Raw genomic sequence first — 6,641 nt, 5'->3', positions numbered from 1 at the left:
GAAGGACCTGTGTTCTAATCCAGACTCTGCCACTCATCTGCTGTGTGACCTTGGGCAAGTCACATAAGTTCCCTCTGCTTCAGTTACCTCATCTGTAAAATGGGGAATAAGACTGTGAGCCCCACGTGGGACAGGGACAGTGTCCAACCTGATGGTCTTGTATTTACCCCAGTGCTCAGAATACTACTTGGCACATAGTAAACACTTTACAAATACTATTATTATTATCATTATTATTACCCTAGCACTTAGGACAGTTTGTGCTTAACAAATACAATCTTTATTATCATCATTAGTGAGGGGAGGCGGCTTTCCTGATACCCTATCAGGGATTCAGGTTAAAGATACGAAAGTCCCTTTTCCAAAATATCCTCATTCATCTGTCACCATGAATGATCAGGAACGGACTCACGATTGAGAAGGTGAAAGCCAATGCCATGTGGCTGTCCACCAGCAGAGGAGGGTTCTTTTTCATGTTTAGTATGATGCTCAGCATGATGGACTGCCTCCCATAGAGGAGGACATAGAGGGTGACCAGGGCCATGACCCTCTTGGCCACCCTGACCTCGGGCATCTCCCCGGGAGAGCATCCAGGTGCGTGGAGGTGGTGGACCTGCCGGTGGTGCCTGTGCAGGACAAACACCATGTACCCGCTGGCCACGCTCATGAGCCCCAAGAAGACCAGGTCACGGAGGGAGGACACGATTGTGATGACCAGGGTGATTTCCTCACTGATGCTGAATTTGGAGCAGTATTTGAGGTCCAGCATGAGACGAACACTGCTGCTGTTCTGGGGGGCTGTCATAAGTATCACCGTATCAAACTCTACCAGCATATTGAGGCCCCAGGAGAGGAGGCAGGAGGGGACGAGGCACCTGGTTAACCTGGCTTTGATTTGGACCCACCGGGGGGTCCCGGGGCTGATGGTGACGGCCTGGAACACACTTAGGAGGCAGGTGCTACAGATAGCCAGACCTCGGGCCACGCGGTACAGGTAGTTGAGTTTACACCCACCATGGTTCAAGCAATTCTTCCATCCCCAAGCTGACAGGGTCTCTGAGATTCCAAATGTGAGAAGAATCATGATGTTGGCTAAGGCCAAATGACCAAGGATCAAATCAGATGGTCCAAACCTGGGGCTGGCAGAGACCATGCAGATGTAAAAGAGGAGGAGGAAGGCATTCACTGTGACCCCAGTGCTGATCTGTAATCAGGCAATCAGGTTGGACACAGTACCTGTCCCACATGAGGCTCACGCTCCTGATCCTCAATTTACAGTTGAGGGAACTGAGGTCCATAGAAGTGAAGTGACATGCCCAAGGTCACACAGCAGACAAGTGGCGGACCTGAGATTAGTCCCCAGGTGGGGATTGAGCCCTCATTTCCCCTGCTCCCTCTCCCTTCTGCATCACCTGTGAACGTGGATCTGGACCCTTTAAGCCCTTCATCCAGCTCTCACCTCAGAGCACCTGTGTACATATCGATAATTTATCCTAATGTCCCTCTCTAGTCTGTAAACTTGTTGTGGGCAGGGAACACGTCTATCAACTCGGTAGTATTGTTCTCTCCCAAGCGCTTAGTCCAGTGCGCTGCACACAGTAAGCGCTCAACAAAAACGATTGATCGATTGATTGGCAAACTTCCATAGAAGAACCAGGCAGGGCCCAATCCTATGATCTATACCGCCACCTGCTGGCCATAGAAGGGGTTTCAAGAGGATGCAGATGACATTGGAAATTAATTCAATCGAATTTAGTGAGCGCTTCCCGTGTGCTGAGCACTGGACTAAGTGCTTAATGGCATTTGTCAAGCGCTTACTCTGAGTCAAACACTGTTCTAAGCGCTGGGGTATATACAAGGTACTTAGGTTGTCCCACGTGGGGCTCACAGACTTAATCCCCATTTTACAGATCAGGTAATTAAGGCACAGAGAAGTTAAGTGACTTATACAAGGTCACACAGCTGATCATCATCTTTTTATTCACTTTTTATGGTATTTGTTAAAATACTACCATGTGCCAGGCACAGTACTAAACGATACACTCACTCCCTTGGTGAACTCATTCGCTCTCACGGCTTTGACTACCATCTCTATGCAGATGACACGCAGATCTACATCTCTGCCCCTGTCCTCTCCCCCTCCCTTCAGGCTCGCATCTCCTCCTGCCTCCAGGATGTCTCCAGCTGGATGTCGGCCCTGCCACCTAAAACTCAACATGAGCAAGACTGAGCTCCTCATCTTCCCTCCAAAGCTCAGTCCTCTCCCAGACTTCCCTATCACCGTGGATGGCACGACCATCCTTCCCGTCCCTCAGGCCCGCAATCTCGGTGTCATCTTTGACTCATCTCTCTCGTTCACCCCAAACATCCTATCCGTTACCAAGACCTGCCGGTTTCACCTCTACAATATCGCCAAGATCCGCCCTTTCCTCTCCACCCAAATGGCTACCTTACTGCTACGGGCTCTCGTTATATCCCGGCTAGACTACTGTGTCAGCCTTCTCTCTGACCTCCCTTCCTCCTCTCTCACCCCGCTCCAGTCTATTCTTCACTCCACTGCCCGGCTCATCTTTCTGCAGAAACCATCTGGGCATGTCACTCCCCTTTCTAAACACCTCCAGTGGTTGCCTATCAACCTCTGCACAAAACAAAAACTCTTCACTCTAGGCTTCAAGGCTCTCCATCACCTTGCCCCGTCCTACCTCTCCTCCCTTCTCTCTTTCTACTGCCCACCCCGCACGCTCCACTCCTCTGCCGCCCACCTCCTCACCGTCCCTCGGTCTCGCCTATCCCTCCGTCGACCCCTGGGCCAAGTCCTCCCGCGGTCCTGGAATGCCCTCCCTCCTCACCTCCACCAAACTAATTCTCTTCCCCTCTTCAAAACCCTACTTAAAATTCACCTCCTCCAAGGGGCCTTCCCAGACTGAGCTCCCCTTCTCCCTCTACTCCCTCTACCGCCCCCCTTCACCTCTCTGCAGCTTAACCCTCTTTTCCCCCCATTTCTCTCTGCTCCTCCCCCTCTCCCTTGCCATCCCCACAGCACTGTACTCGTCTGCTCAACTGTATATATTTTCATTACCCTATTTATTTTGTTAATGAAATGTACATCACCTTGATTCTATTTAGTTGCCATTGTTTTTACGAGATGTTCTTCCCCTTAAATCTATTTATTGCCATTGTTCTTGTCTGTCTGTCTCCCCCGATTAGACTGTAAGCCCGTCAAACGGCAGGGACTGTCTCTATCTGTTGCCGACTTGTTTATTCCAAGCGCTTAGTACAGTGCTCTGCACATAGTAAGCGCTCAATAAATACTATTGAATGAATGAATGAATGGGGTAGATATAAGCTCATCGGGTTAGACACAATCCATATCTCACATGGGGTCCATTTTACAGATAGGGTAACCAAGGCACAAAGAAGTGAAGTGGCTTTCCCATGTTCACACAGCACACAAGTGGCAGAGTTGGGATTAGAAACCAGGTCCCTCGGAATCTCAAGCCCATGCTCTATCCATCATCATCATCAGTGGTATTTCTTGAGCTCTTACTGTGTCCAGAGCACTGTACTAGCACATTCATTCATTCATTCAGTAGTATTTATTGAGCGCTTACTACATGCAGAGCACTGTACTAAGCACTTGGAATGAACAGGTCGGCAACAGATAGAGACAGTCCCTGCCATTTGATGGGCTTACAGTCTAATCGGGGGAGACAGGCAGACAAGACAACCTGATTACCTTGTATCAACCCTAGCACTTAGAACAGTGGTTGGCACATAGTAAGCACTTAACAAATACCATAATTATTATTATCATTATTGATTAACTGATTGATTGTTAACCTGCCCTTCCCACCCCCCCAGGGAAGTGTCTGGCCTACAGCTTGCTGCAGGGTCTCGGGGGTGCTGGGTCCCGAAGGGTGGGCAGCCAGAGGAAGCTGGTAGGAGCTCATGGGAGGTCAAACAGCCAGATTAGGGAAGGGAGCACTGTCCCAGATGGACAGAGAGCAACTCACAGCCCCAGTCCAAGCGACAGTGAAGTGACAACCTGAATCACAGTAGCCCGCTCAGCCTGGCCTGACAGATTTAAGATGGCCATGCCTTTCAGAGTGCTTTATCATCCCGAGATAGAGTGGCAAGTGGTGATTGACCTCTGCAGTCTTGGGGTACACTGGCTGCAGATGGGACTCGAGCTTACTTTGGCACTGTGGAAGGTCCGGCTGCTGCAGGTGGTAGCACCATCTCTGTTGCATTATGCTATCCTGAACACTTAGCACAGTGCTCTGCACACAGTAAGGGCTCAATAATTACCACTGATTGAATGATTAATGTCTGTCTCACCCTCCAGATTGTAAGCTCGCTGTTAGCAGGGATCGTGTCCTCCAACTCTGTTATAATGTACTCTCCCAAGCGCTTAGTACTTTACTCTACACACAGTAAGTGCTCAGTAAATACTGATTTATTCTCAAATGCTTAGTACGGTACTCTGCACAGTAAGCACTCGAAAAATACCTTTAATGGATTAATTGATTGATTGATTTTTTTCCCTGTGGAGCCAAAGATTGGCATCACTCAGTGTTGGCAGGTTGCCATGGATGGTGGCTCCTCTGGACCCCACAGGTGAGCAAGAAGCAGCATTGCCTAGTGGACTGAGCCTGGGCCAAGGAGTCAGAAGCTTCTGGGTCTTAATCCCTGCTCTTCCACTTGTCTGCTGGGTATCCTGGGGCAAGTCACTTAACCTCCCTGTGCCTCAGATACCACATCTGTAAAATTCATGCATTCATTCAATCGTATTTACTGAGAGGTTACTGAGTCAAATGGGGATGAAGACTGTGAGGCCCATGTGGGACACGGACTGTGTCCAAGCCCACTAGCTTGTATCTTCTGCCCCAGTGCTTAGTACAGTGCCTGACACATAAGAAGCCTATAACAAATGCCCCAAAACAAAAAAGAACCACCTCAGGCATAGGGGAATATAATTGGTGAGGAGGCAGAGAGAATAAAATTCATGGGGTTCATGCCTCTATCTCTGAAATCTGGATAACTTTTAAATCGACAAACACACAGTCACAGCAGCCAACACCCAGGCAGAGGCATGCTAACATTCCCAAATGCACATGCAAACATACACGCGTTCTTATAGGTGCAAAAACCTATGCATAAATAAATGTACCTAGAGAATCAAGGATACCCAGGCAGCCAACAAGAAAAGTTAAAATGGCAGAACCCAGCAGAGAGTTCATACATCTCTCAACGTGAGTCAGGGGGTGGGAGGCTTGGACAGGATCATGGAGAGGGAGTGCAGGAATTAGAAGACCTGAGTTCTAATTCCTACCTCGCTACCTACTTGCTGTCTAACTTTGTGTAAGTCACTTCACTTCTCTGGGCTTCAGTTTCCTTCTCTGTAAAATGGGGATTGAAAACCTGTTCTCTGTCCTCCTTAGACTGTGAACTCCCTGTGGAACCTGATGATCTTCTATCTCCTCCAGTGCTTAGGACAGTGCTCGGCACATGGTAAGCACTTAACAAATAACAGTTATCATCATTATTATGATCTCCTCCTGAATATACTGGAACACTAAAGCTAACGTGAGGCAGTTCCATCTTACTCACCCGACATCATCAGTCCCGCTGCTGAGTAGCTACGGGCGGCTGCCATCTGAGAGAGCAGAGCCAGGGGCGGAACTTATGAGCCTTGAACCTCAACTCTCCACCCTCCTTCGGGGATTATTAACGGGTTTACAAATGCAAGCGTCGCTTACTGTAAATCCACTCTGACACTCCAAGAGGGAAGTCTCTCCAGAAATGCCCGGACTCCACTCCCTGATGAACAAGATGAGCTCAGAAGTTTTCCCCACAATGATCCAGAACTAATTCATACAGTAGCAGTGACCCCGGGGGAGATCAGGCAGGGTCGGGGTCATGACCTCCATCAATCAATCATTCAATGTTTACTGTGTGTAGAGCACCATCCTAAGAATCTGGGAGAGTACAATGCAGCAGGGTTGGTAGACATGTCCACTGCCCACATAGAGCTTACAGTCTAGAGGGGGATCCAGACAATAATCAATCAATTGATGGCATTTATTGAGCACGTACTGTGTGAAGAGCACTTTACTCAGTATTTGGGAGGGTATTCTGAATATAGAAGACATATTCCCTGCCCACAGTGATCTTACAGTCTATAGAGGGAGACAGGCATTAATCGACATATCAATCAATCAGTCCATCATTCATATTTATTGAGTGCTTACTGTGTGCAGAGTACTGTACTGTTTAAGTACAACAGCACTGGTAGACATGGTCCCTGTCCACTAGGAGCTTGCAATATAGAATAGGGGTCAGATATTAATCAATCAATTAATGGTATTTACTGAGCACTAACTGTGAAGAGCACTTTCCTAATTACTTGGAGAGTACAGTATATTAGAGTTGGTAGTCACATTCACTGACCACAGTGATCTTACAGTCTAGAAAGTGAGACAGGCATTAATCAATCAATCGATTAACCAGTCCATCATTTGTATTTATTGATCACTTACTGTGTGCAGAGTACTTTACTTAACACTTGGGAGAGGACAATACAACAGACTTGGTAGACCTGTTCCTGCCCACAATGAAGTTATACTCTTTTATCCTCAAAT

The 6,641-nt window shown here is 48.0% G+C and overlaps 1 pseudogene; it reads right to left on the bottom strand.

The window, feature by feature from the left end:
* Positions 1–376: 376 nt before the first annotated feature.
* Positions 377–1,153, bottom strand: ORNANAV1R-PS3367 (annotated as a pseudogene).
* Positions 1,154–6,641: the final 5,488 nt, after the last annotated feature.

The sequence above is a fragment of the Ornithorhynchus anatinus genome, unplaced genomic scaffold, assembly GCF_004115215.2.
Source record: "Ornithorhynchus anatinus isolate Pmale09 unplaced genomic scaffold, mOrnAna1.pri.v4 scaffold_344_arrow_ctg1, whole genome shotgun sequence".
Lineage (NCBI taxonomy): Eukaryota > Metazoa > Chordata > Mammalia > Monotremata > Ornithorhynchidae > Ornithorhynchus > Ornithorhynchus anatinus.
Note: the sequence above shows the minus strand (reverse complement) of the source record. Positions and strands in the feature narration are given on the sequence as shown.